The sequence below is a fragment of the Capsicum annuum genome, chromosome 1 (assembly GCF_002878395.1).
Source record: "Capsicum annuum cultivar UCD-10X-F1 chromosome 1, UCD10Xv1.1, whole genome shotgun sequence".
In the NCBI taxonomy this organism is placed as follows: domain Eukaryota; kingdom Viridiplantae; phylum Streptophyta; class Magnoliopsida; order Solanales; family Solanaceae; genus Capsicum; species Capsicum annuum.
This window is the reverse complement of record NC_061111.1, coordinates 38,031,333-38,044,609: the sequence shown is the minus strand read 5'-3', so window position 1 is coordinate 38,044,609 and position 13,277 is coordinate 38,031,333.

Sequence of the window (13,277 nt, the reverse complement as noted above, 5' to 3'; positions counted from 1 at the left end):
TTTGGAATCTGATGATATCCCAAACAAAGAACAAAGAACAATTATAGAAAAATACCTATCACCCTAAAGTTGGCCAAAAACATCATCAATCCTAGGAAGAGGATACTTATTTTAAGATGATGATAGTCTATACACATCCGAAGAGACTCATCTTTCTTCCACACGAAAAGCATAAGAGCATCCCATGGAAAAACACTAGGATGGATGAAAACCTTATCAAGAAGATTATTTAACTTCTCCTTTAGATCAACCTAAGCCATCCTATAAGGAGGAATAGAAATAGGACGACTATCCGGTAGAAGATCGATCCAAAATTTATCTCCCTATCGGGAGAAATTCTAAGAAAATCATCGAAAAAGACTTCAGGTAATTCATTAAACACAGGGACAGATTGCAAAGAAGGACCCTTGAAATTAGAATTCTTAACCCAAACTAGATGATACATACACCCTTTGAAAATCAACTTCTGAGCTCTAAGATAAATAAACCTCTCTTTGGGCACAAAGGAACTCCCCTCCTATTCAATTATCAGTTCATTAGGAAAATGTCCAGGCTGACCATAATTGAAAAACAACTTCCTCCACTTCTCATAGTAACCATGGTGAAGCTATCCATAAAACTGATCAGAAGGATAAGGTGGGGCTGACTGAGGTCCACTAGCCTAAGACTAGGCACCCTGTGCCTTTGGACCACTGCTAGTCTGATAGCGACAATCACTAGACGGCTTAGGATATGGAGCACTAACTATCGAATATGAATTAGAACTTCCCTAATTCTTCTTCTTTGTCCACTGACTAACTTCTCTCTCATTATTCCGCTGCCCTACACCCTGCTCTGAATATCTAAACTTCTTGTTCTGCCTATTTCCCATTTCTACTTGCTTTATCTTTTCACTCTCTACCTGTTGTATATAAGCCACCAACCTAGAGTTGTCCATATCATTATTCAACATTGCAGTCTTGCATTCCAATACCAAGTCATGGGATAACCTAGAATCAAACTACCTCATATTGGATCTCATATTAGACACCAACTCTGGTGCATTATGAGACAACTACTAAGATTTTAAGGCGTACTTCTTTACACTTATCTTTCCCTGCTTCAGGTTGACAAATTCTTCAACCTTAGCTTTCCTCAACTCTTGAGGAAAGAAATGATAAAGGAAATCACCTGAGAACTCATCCCATCTCGTTGGCTCAACATCATCATTGTCAACTTCTCTCATTCCTCATACTACTGATAAGCTATATCTTTTAACTGATACATAGCAAACTCTATACCTTAAGAATCAGTAGCATGTATTACCCTAAAAAACTTCTCCATCTCATCCACAAACCCCTAAGAATCCTCCTCAACCTTAGAGCCTGTAAAGGTTAGGGGATTCAACCTCATGAACGAGCCAACCCGAGTAACCTCAGATGAATGAGCAACAAAACCAACACAATCAGACTAACGAGATTGAGAGGACATTAGCTGAGCAACCATATGAATGGACTATCAAAACTCTACATTAGAGATGTCTCCCTGAGGTGGTTGGTCATAAGTATCACCCATCCTAAAAGCTCGATGAGGACTAGTAGGAATCGGTGGGACACTATATGGAGTAGTACAATCAGGAGCAGGGACCCTAGACCGATTTTTTACTCCATGAGTAGGATGAGTTCCCTCTACATTCTCCTCAGGTGGAATAGAGGTTCCAGCAGAGTTTCTACAAATGTCAGATTTCAAGGAGGCATGATCTGAAATTTGAGTAAGCTAGGATGTAGAGAAGTTCATGACACAAGACTCGATATCCCAAAATAGAACACAAGAAAGAAAAATATTCCTAAATGCCTTGTAGCCTCCCCCTTATGAGTGTGGTACGCTACACACCCACAAAAATACTCTACTCGATATGGCTTTGTGGATATTCAAAAGAACCTGAAACGTGCTCCAATTCCAAGCTTGTCATAACCAAAATCAGGGTCAAGTCATGACTGATATCTCAAGCCCACTGTAGGCTGGAGACTACCCCGTTAATCTAACCTCAAGAGCACATAAATGTAAAGAGCGGAAGCCAACCAAAAATAATATTAAGAAAGATAGATAAACCAATTGAAAATTTTAAGAATCAAAATGAAAAATCAATCCCACACTTGTCCACAAAAGCCTCTAAAAGCAGAATACCAACCTAGATTGGGACATGCCCCCGACCATGATAAAGAAAAGTCATAATTCCCAAAATATAAAAAGAAACCTAATGAAATGGTAGGGCTTTCCTAAAGATAGAGGCTCACTACTTCACATCAACTCAACTAATAAACCACACCACCTATCGTTGCATAAAAATAAAAAATCCCTAGGACCCTACATTATGAAATGATGCAGCATTAGTGGGATAAGCACTGACATACAAATCAAGGAAAGTAATAAAATAAGGTCATCTCCAAAATTAGTTAAAACAACATGCATACATTCATATATACACATATATATAGGATGTCGAGATAGGATAAAGGGTCATGAACACGAGAGTTTAAAACCATTAAGCTGAAATGTGTAGCTTTCTCTATCCTAAGGGAATCCATGGGCTATATGAGTTTAGTTTCACCCTGCTGAAAGGGCCCTAGTATGTGTTAGCCACACGAATTGAGGAAATTCAAAGAAAAGCCTAAATACACCAAAGCAATAGCCATTCTAAATATATATATATATATATATATATATATATATATACATACATATATATATATATATAGTTTATACCATGCACACGGTCATATAGACCCCACCACTAGCAAACATGATTTCCAGTATTGATCCTCGTGGGATCTCCACCTTCACAGTGAGATATACAATTTCTTTTAATCCCAAATTAAAACAGTTTACAGATAAACCCAACCATTAACCTAAGAGTCATTTATTAAGGCATTTACTGACATGGTATCGCCATACTAATTACGCTTGTAAGCTTATATAATTATGTCACACCAATCCAATTAACCATTCTCTAAAATTCTATTTGAATTCCAAATCCATGGTCACCAAGGGCATTCTAAAATTAATTTGATAATCCATTATCCCTTAATGCATTGTTTTAAAGTAAGTCCAATTATGCAAATTCTATATTCAAAACTAAAGTTATGAAGGTAGGTTAAGGTTAATACTAATACCAAACCAAATTCCATCAATTTTGGAAAACCCATGTCCCTTACTCTAATCGTTATAACCATGCACCCATCCATCCCCAAAAATAATTTATTAAAGTGTAAACAACACATTTAAACCATGGGAAATACAATCCGAGTAATATCCATTAAAAGCCCTCAACCAAATTTCAAACTCAACAATCAAAATCATATGAATAGTGATTAAATGTATGCCATGATATAAAACTCATGTTAGGGATGAGAGACATGACTGAAACACCAAAGAATTTGGAGAGAAATCTAGGGTTGGAGCTTGGGTGTTGAATTCATTATAAAACCCTAGTGTTCTTGCTTTGTGAGATAAAGAGGAAAGAAGTAAGGTTTTTTATTTGATTAACTGAATATAATGAGGTCCCTTACGTGTTTTTTAGTCGTGGATATAGAGTGGAGGGAGGAAAAGACCAAAATGACCTTAATTAAAATATGCAGGAAAGTCTGGGTCCAGCTGTCATGGCTCAGGTAATGACTGACCACGAGTCGTTACTTGGACTCTTTACCTAAGGACCAAAAACTTGGTACCTCACTGTTATGATCATGAGTCACTCATCATAACTCGTTATAAATCATCATTAGTCACATTAAATACTCGTGATCAAGGCAGATATAATGCCTCGATTTTCTGAACCGGAATGCTACACGGTGCGCATGACCCTGAAGGACCACAAGGTAACCCATGACTGATATCTGTACCTGTAACTGTATAATATATATATATATATAATGCGGAAATATGAACAAAGAGGGCATAAGGTTCAATCTTGAATGATAAAATATCTGAAATAAGGTGGTATCACAGTATAAAAACAAAACTGAAAATACTAAAGTCTAAATCTGAAAAATCTATAATCGTCTGAAAGCCTCTAACTGTCTGAATAAGGAGTTGAAGGAACATGTCTCCAACTAACTCCCTAAACTGAAAATAAACAGAAATACTGGAATAATAAATGTAACGATCATGTCCTCAAAAGATGAGGACTCACTGCTTACTGAACTGCTACTGTTGATTTGGAATCTACACCTCAGAACCTATGGTGTAACATAAAAAGAAAGCACCATAGTGCAAATGCGTCAGTACAACTAAAGTACTGAGTATACGTGGGGGTAGGCTAAATACATGGGGTTTATATGCATGAACATGCTGACTAATATGAACGTGAGAATACATACATATATACATACATACATACGTACGTACGTAACTGCTACTAAACTCATAGAGATACTGACTACTTGATTTTAAACTCTGACAACATGAGTTTCGTGATACTGAGATACTGAATGTCTGATAACATGGATGACTGTATCTAACAGTCCTAATTCTGGGGAAAACTATCTGAGTTCCAAACTGTATCTGAACATCTAAGTCTGAGATCAGTCCTAGCTAAAAAGTGATCTCTAAAACTGATAATTAGAATACTTGACTGAATCTGAGATTGAGATCAAGCCTGTCTGCCGGGTGACCTCTAGATCTAATAATAAGCATATGAATATGGGACCAAGCCTATCTGAAAAGATGGCCTAGGAATCAATGAAACTATCTGAGTTCCTTATTGAGATCGATGATTGTATCTGACAGTCCTGATTCTTGATTTCTACTCTGAAGACTGATACTGAAACTGTAACTATAACTATGACTGTAGGAGGTAGTAACTTAACCGACATACCTCGATACTGTACTGGTGGGGTCCAATATTTGCCCTGATTGGAAGGGTATCAATACCATGCCATGGGTAGAGACCTCTACTATGGTCAAGCCTCTCTGACGGGTGACCCTGAATAGAAAACCAAGCCTAAGGTAATATAATAGTCAAGTATAGCCTTAATCTGATGGGTGAATCCTATCCTATGTTGGCTACATAGTTCTGGAGTACAGGGATTGCTGCTAACAGCTCTGCCTTTATAACGGGAAAAACCACCATCCCTGCACTCGCTCGGTGCTAGTCCCTACTCCCAACTGAAAGACTCTAAAAAGATTAACTGCACTGAACTGAACTAATTTATAAACTGATTAACTGAGCTGATAATATTTTCTTAGTTAAACTAAGCTGAATTCACTATGTTTCGTTGACTGACGAAAAAGCTACTTGAGATCTGAGGTCTTACTGAGAGTACTGAAACTACTGGGACTACTAAACTACTGATATTTCTGAGTTTTTCTAAGTCACGTGACTAACTGAAATCTATGGAGCATAGCTTCACTGAGGATGTCTTGAAACATGACACTAGCTCTAGGCACACAGCTATAGTTTTTGGGTACAAGTACCCCCAGGACTCGATGGAAGGAAATTGACACACATGACTGACTTGATCATAAGAGTAGAGTCCACAATTCACAATATCATAAGTAAGGATTTCATAATAAGAATGATTCTCAACAAACTATCACATGATTGGGAATGTACACAACATGTATATACTTGCATGGCTTCAATAACATGGTCATTTCATATCATAACAATATCATGAGAATATCATACAACATCTTCAATTCAAGACAATAGCATGGGGATCACGTTGAACATAAACTTAAAACATGGAATAGTCATTTAGGACTTATTATGTCATAAAAGTATGATTTCTATTCCCTTAGGTATTTTCACAAACACCTTACATGCACATCTTAGGCATAGGTAGATTCATCAAGATTACAAGTATTCAACCACCAATTTCACATATTTATACATTAAATACAACCATATCATCACACAAAATATACAAAGATCCCATCTTAGGCATCATCAAACTCCAACCACATGAACATCAACCACCAACAACATAAACATCATAATACATAATTTAGAAGATAGTTCTTGAGCTTCATGGATGAAAGGAGTCCATGAATCAACTCACGCATACCTTAGAAGAAATATTCTTGATGATTGACGGAGGAATTTCCTTGAAATTGGATCTTCAAGCTTAATTATGCAACCCTAGTTATTTTTCTCTTTTAGTGCTCTTGGATGATGAACATAAAATGTTAGTAGGGTTTTAATGTAATTAGGAGCAATATATTTTATAGGGTTAAGTTTAGGGACGTGTAAGGAGTGTTAAAAGACTTAATTACCCTCAAAATAACTCAAAACGGAGTGTTTAAGTCACTTGAAACCATAAGATATGCGTCACATATGATATTGCATATATTTACATAGGCGCCGCATATGATATCTCCTAAATTTACATAGGCGCTGCATATGATATCACCTATATCTATATAGGCGCCACATATGCTATCGCATATGCTTTCCAGTGGCCATGTGCGATTGGTTAGGCGACGTACTCTACTTCGCAAAGCCATAACTCCTAGCTCGGGTGTCGGATTTTGATAAAATTGGTATCGTTGGAAAGATAATTCGATTATCTATAATTTTGTGGGCATAAATATGAATAAATACCACATTAACATTGAGTTATACTCGTTCAAATATGACCCTTACGAAATCGAACACTAAAACTTGATGGATTCAAAAACTCTTAGCTTGTATTACCTTAAGTGACTCATATGAACATGATTAACGCATCATAAGTTATATTATCACTATGATACTCATTGTAAGTCATGTACTCAAGTATGAATTACAGGATAGGAGATTTCATATGTAGGAAAAATGGTTCGCCTCCTAGCTTAGAAACATGTGAGGTATTACAGCAGAACTCTTGTGCAACCCCAATATTCAAACAATGAGTCCCACCTCATGACTCATTATATGAGGTAATGACTCATTACTTATGTAGTTGGTCGTTGTCCTAGTAGTGTTTGAAATTACTTTAAAAATTTGCCAATTCAAGAGTTTATCACCTGGGGCCTAGGGTTCAAGTACCTAGGATGTCACATCTTGCTACGATGTCATTGATGAAACAGGCAAGGACATATTTTTTTTTATAAATAGAGTACGGTGATTCATTTGTGAGACAGATCAAAATAGAGAAAAAAAAATATACGGAGAACAGTTAGGTATTCCACAGACTAATAAAAAATAATCTGTAAAGAAAAAATTAGAGTAACCCATATTTTGTAAGGTGTGATTCAAAAGTAGGTTATTCCTTTTGAATAGGTAATAGCAACTTGAGTATTGTACTTGTGGCTATTTAGTGTAAAATTTCTTCCTATAGTAAAATCTATTGCTCTTCTTAGTCTGTATTTTTTTTATTTAAAAGGATTTTCATGTAAATTCTTGGTGTCATTATTTTTTTATTGTTCCTTATTATTTTTCTATAAATACTTTTGTTATTATTCCATGTTTGCCCAAAAAACTGGTATCAGAGATATTTTTGTAAGGTGAGAAAAGTAGTTTGTGAAGAAAAAATTAAAGTGAGTGATATTTTAGTAAAGTGAGAGTCAAAGGAGGGTTATTCCTTTTGAGTGTTTAGTATTCAATTGAGTATTGTACTAGTGGCTATACTATGTAAAATTCCTTACTCTTGGTCCGTAATTTTTTTCTTATTTAAAAGGGCTTCCACGTAAAATTCTTGGTGTCATTATTTTTCATTCCACCTATTATTTTTCTACAAATACTTTTGTTGTTATTCTATGTTTACCCAAAAACTAGTATCAGAGCACAAGATTTGCAATATTTGTACTTTTGGGTAGAAAATAAAAGGCAACACAAGTAGAATTGTTCTTTAAATGGCATTGATTATGTCATTTGGAAGGAGAAAAGGAAAGATTTGTTCTATTTCAAGAATTTTTATCAATCAGTCTTTGACATTATAAAACCTAAAAATAAAATCAATGAAGAGTGGAACCTATTGCACAGATAGATTTGAGATTTTATCAGGCAACGGGTTGACGATGATATGTTGAACCATATTTCTAGGGAGACACATGCTCGATCCCTATGGGGTATCTTGAAAGTTTGTATGCTCGAAAGACTAAAAATGATAAGATGTTCTTGATAAAATAAATGTTGGGGTTAAAATACCATGATGGTTCTTCTATGAAAGATCACTTGAATAACTTTCAGGAGATCATAAACCAGTTATTTGCTATAGGCATTAATTTTGATAAAGAAATTCAAGGTTTGTTTCTACTTGGTTCCCTACCAGACTCTCGGGAAACATTTAGAACTTCATTGTTGAATTTTGCTCCTGATGGCATGGTATTTATGGATTTTTCCAAGAGTAACGTTCTTAATAAAGAGATAAGATGAAAGACTCAAGGTTCCTCTTCATCCGATGTCTTGGTAACTGGCACTAGGGGAGAAGTATGAATCGTGGCTCTCAAAATAGAGAACATTATAGAAACAAAGCTAAAGGCAAATTTAAAGATATTTAGTGTTATTATTATGGGTAAAAAGGACAAACAAAGAAATTTTGTCAAAAGTTAAAGAATGAGAATAGAGATACGGAGGAAAAAAAAAAGATAATAATAAAAATTGCATAGCCACCATCACCATGTTACTGTCCTTGATGTAAATCTAATAAATATTACTTGTGATGAGTCAAACTAGGTTGTGGATTCTGGTGTCGCATCTCACATGAAATCAAGGAAGGATTTTTTTCATTTTATACTTCAGGTGACTTTGGAACCTTGAGTGTGGGCAATGACACTATTTCTAAGGTAGTTGGTGGTAGTACAATTTGTTTAGAAACTAGTACTTGATCTAAATTAGTTTTAAACAATGTAAAGTATGCATGTGATGTTCGTTTGTACTTGATTTATGTTGGTGTGCTGGATGACAAGGGGTATGTTAGTACAAATGGTGGTGGAAAATGGAAACTCATTAAGGGTTCTTTAGTTGTGGCTCGTTGAGACAAGCGTTGTTGTCTATATCAGACACGACTTCTACTAGTGCTAATACGGTGAATGTAATTGAAAGAGCTAGTTCGTCAACATTATGGCATAAGAGGCTTATCCACATTAGTGATAAAGGACTTAATGTTCTAGCTTAGAAGAAATTATTGTAAGATTTTGAAAGCGCTAAATTAGAAAACTATGAGCACTGCTTGACTAAAAAACAAAATAGAGTTTCTTTCAAGTCTCATCCTCCTTCAAGAAAGACAGAGTTGCTTGAGCAGGTGCATTCAGATTTATGAGGTCCAACAAAGACAAGGACTTTGGGTGGTGCACTTTACTTTGTCACTTTTATTGATGATTGCTCAAGAAAACTTTTGGTCTATGTCTTGAAGACTAAATACCAAGTGTCGGGTGTCTTTAAGCAGTTTCAAACTCATTAAAAGAGAAATAAAAAGAAAGTTGAAGTGTATTCGTACTGATAATGGTGGTAAATATTGTGGACCATTTGACGAATACTGCAAGCAATAAAGTATCAGACACCAGAAGACTCCTCCCAAAACTCCTAAGCTTAATGGTTTGGCAAAAAGGATGAATAGGACCTTGATGGAAAAAGTCAAATATTTGCTTTCTAAACCAAAGTTGTCGAACTCCTTTTGGGGTGAGGATTTATTAACTATTGCACATGTTATTAACCTATCTCCTGATGTTACTTTAAAAAGTGTTGTACCAAATAAATTTTGGTATGGGAAGGATGTTCCTATGATCATTTGAGAGTATTTGGTTGCAAAGTTTTTGTACATGTACCCAAAGATGAGAGGTCAAAGTTAGATGCAAAGACCAGGAAGTGCATCTTCATTGATTATGGACTTGATGAGTTTGGTTACAGGCTATATGATCTAGTTTAAAAGAAACTTTTAAGAAGTTATGATATTGTCTTCTGGAGAATCAAACTATTAAATATATTGACAAAGCAGAGAAGTTAGAATCTTCAAGTATTGATGGTATGGTTAATCTTGATCAAGTTACTCATAAAATGTGCATGATATTGGTGGGGTTAATAATCATGGTGAAGCCTAAAACCATGTTCAAAATAAGCATGTTGATGTAGATAATGACAACGATGTTGTTGCTTGTTTAAAAAGTTGTGGACAAGTTAAATGAACCACTTAGAAGGTCTACAAGATAGTGTATTGTTTATTTTCATTATTCTCCTATAAGGGAGAACCTGAATATTATAAGAAGGCCATGTAATATTAGCATAAGGATCAATGGATTGAATCCATGCAAGAAGAGATAAAATCTCCGCATGAAAACTACACTTATGAGTTGATAAAATTGCCTATGGGCATGAGAGCTTTGAAGAAGAAGTGGGTGTTCAAAGTAAAATTTGAAGAACACAACTTGAATCCTAGATACAAAGCTAGATTGGTTGTTAAAGGATTTGGTCAAAGAAAGGGTATTGACTTTGACGAAATATTTTCTTATCAAAATAAACTCTATTCACACAGTTCTTGGTTTGGCTGCTAGTCTTGATTTAGAGATTAAGCAGATGGATGTGAAAATAACTTTTCTTCATGGTGACCTCAGAGGGGAGATTTATATGAAAGAACCCAAAGGATTCAAGGTAAAAAGGTAGAGAAAATTATGTGTGCAAACTTAAAAAGAGTCTTGATAGCTTGAAGCAAGCTCCTAGACAGTGGTATAAGAAGTTTGAATCTGTCATGGGGGAGAAAGGCTACAAGAAAACTTCATCAGATCATTGTGTATTTGCACAAAGTTTTTATGATGATTCAATCATCCTCTTGATATATGTGGATAATATGTTTATTGTGGTTAAGAATGCTTCCAGGATTGACGAGTTGAAGAAATAGTTATGCAAGTCTTTTGCTATGAAAGACTTAGGTCATGCTAAGAAGATTTTGGGCATGAGGATTACTCGTTTCAAAGATGAAAGAAAGCTTTACTTATCATACGAGAAGTACACTGAACGTGTACTGAAATGTTTCAACATAAAGAATGATAAGGTTATTAACACACCCCTTATTGATCATATAAAGTAGACCAAGAAAATGTGTCCTGCAACAAAGGACAAAAAAAAAACATCACTAAAGTTCCATAGTCCTCTGTCATCGAAAGTTTAATGTATGTAATGGTATGTAGCAGACCCGATATTGCTCACGCAATTGGTGTTGTCAGCAGGTTTCTTGAAAATCCAAGAAAGGAGCACTAGAAGCAGTCAAATGGGTACTGAAATACCTAAGAGGAACCTCTATTGATTGTTTGCATTTTGGGGGATCTGATCTGATCTTGCAAGGCCATACAGATGTTGATATGGCATGTGACCTTGATAACAGTAAATCCACAACTAATTTTTTTATTTACATTTTTAGAAGAGTTATATTATGGAAGTCAAAGTTGCAGAAGTGCATCGCACTGTCTACAACTGAAGTGGAGTATATTGCAGCCATTGAAGCTGGAAAAGAAATTACATGGCTCAAGTAATTCCTTCAAGAACTTGGATTGAAGTAAATGGAGTAGGTCGTCCATTGTGACAGCCAAAGTGTAATAGATTTAAGTAAGAACTCTATGTACCATGCAAGAAAAAAACACATGCATGTGAGGTATCATTGGATTCGTGAAAAACTGTAGAACAAATTATTCCACATCAAGAAAATTCACACGACTAAAAATTCTACAGATATGCTGATAAAGATGGTGCCAAAAGACAAGTTTGAGTTGTGCAAAGAACTTATCAGCATAAGCTCTCTCTAAGAAGACGGGGATACCTCTTTCAAATGAATGGGATTGGTGGGGAGATTTGTAAGGTCCATCCCATGTCTTAAAAATCTTTATTGGCTGCAAGATATGTCAATATAAAATGTCAAAAGTGGAAGATTTGGTAGTTGACAAAGTAGGCCATTAAATGTGTTCACTGTAAATACTTTGAAATATGTCTTGCTATGATGTCATTGACGACACAGGCAAGGACATATTTTTCTCTATAAATGGAGTACCATAATTCCTTTGTAAGACACACCAAATAGAGAGAAAAGAATACGGAGGAGGTATTCTATAGACTAATAAAAAATAGTCTGTGAAGAAAAAATTAGAGCGAGCAATATTTTAGTAAGATGAGAGTCAAAAGAGGGTTATTCCTTTTGAGTGTCTAGTAATCACTTGAGTATTGTACTTATGGCTATACAGTGTAAAAATTCTACTATAGTAATACCAGCTGCTTCTCTTGGTCCGTGGTCTTTCCACATTTAAAAGAGTTTTGACGTAAAATTCTTAGTGTCATTATTTTTTATTTTTTATTATTTTTATACAAATACTTTTGTTGCTATTCCACGTTTACCCAACACCTGCCACCTCTCATTAACCAGGGGAGGACCTATGTTCAGAAATATAGTGCTTCAGCACCTATTAAATCTGACGCAGAATAGGTATAATTATATAAGAAATGTATAAAAATTGGTATAAGATGGAAAAAATACCCATGAAATTAAGAAGATAGTTGGATGACTTGTTTTTCAAGCGGAATCTTAAAATTTTGGATGTTAATACATGTGTTTGAACCTCTCAAGCACTCATGACCCTTAAATCATGGGTCCGTTAATGTTATTAACAAAAAACACCAAGTAACTTTGTCCACCAAGATTAGAACATATGAGAATAAATCACCAAGTGTTTGTCTCCATTGAAAATTGAACTTAATACCTCATGATGCTCAACAAAACTTCATTGAACCGCTAGGTCACACCCTTGGGTGCATGCCTAAGAAGATTTTCAGACAAGTGGAATCAATGTGCAGAAAATTCTTGTGAACTGGAGTGGTGCAATCAAAGAGAAACGTTTTAATTGCTTGGGATCAACTGTGTTTGACAAAAATAGAAGGTGGCCTCAACACCACATACATCTATTTATAAAACAAGTCAGCCATTCTCAAGAACTCTTGGAATCTCAATAGGGAAGAAGGATAAATTGTGGATAATTTGGGAGCATACATACTATCTGAAGGGAAGGAACCATGGGAGGTAGTGGCTAAACAGGTATTTTGGGTAATACAGAAGATCCTCCAAGCTCCTAAATAATTGGTTAACTAGAGCTGGTTTGGACATTGATATTTGCATGGCATAGGATGAGTATTCTATTCAGTCAATGTATAAAAAACTCAGAAAGCAGTTGCCAAAGGTAATGTGGAGAAGAATAATTTGTAATAACAAAGGGGTTCCCAAGTGGATATTCAATCTGTACCTAGAAAGTACATTAGGGACAAACTCAAATGACTTGGTTTGCCCAATGTGTGAGGAGGAAGCTGAAGATCATCAGTATTTGTTCTTTACCTCTACTGTCAC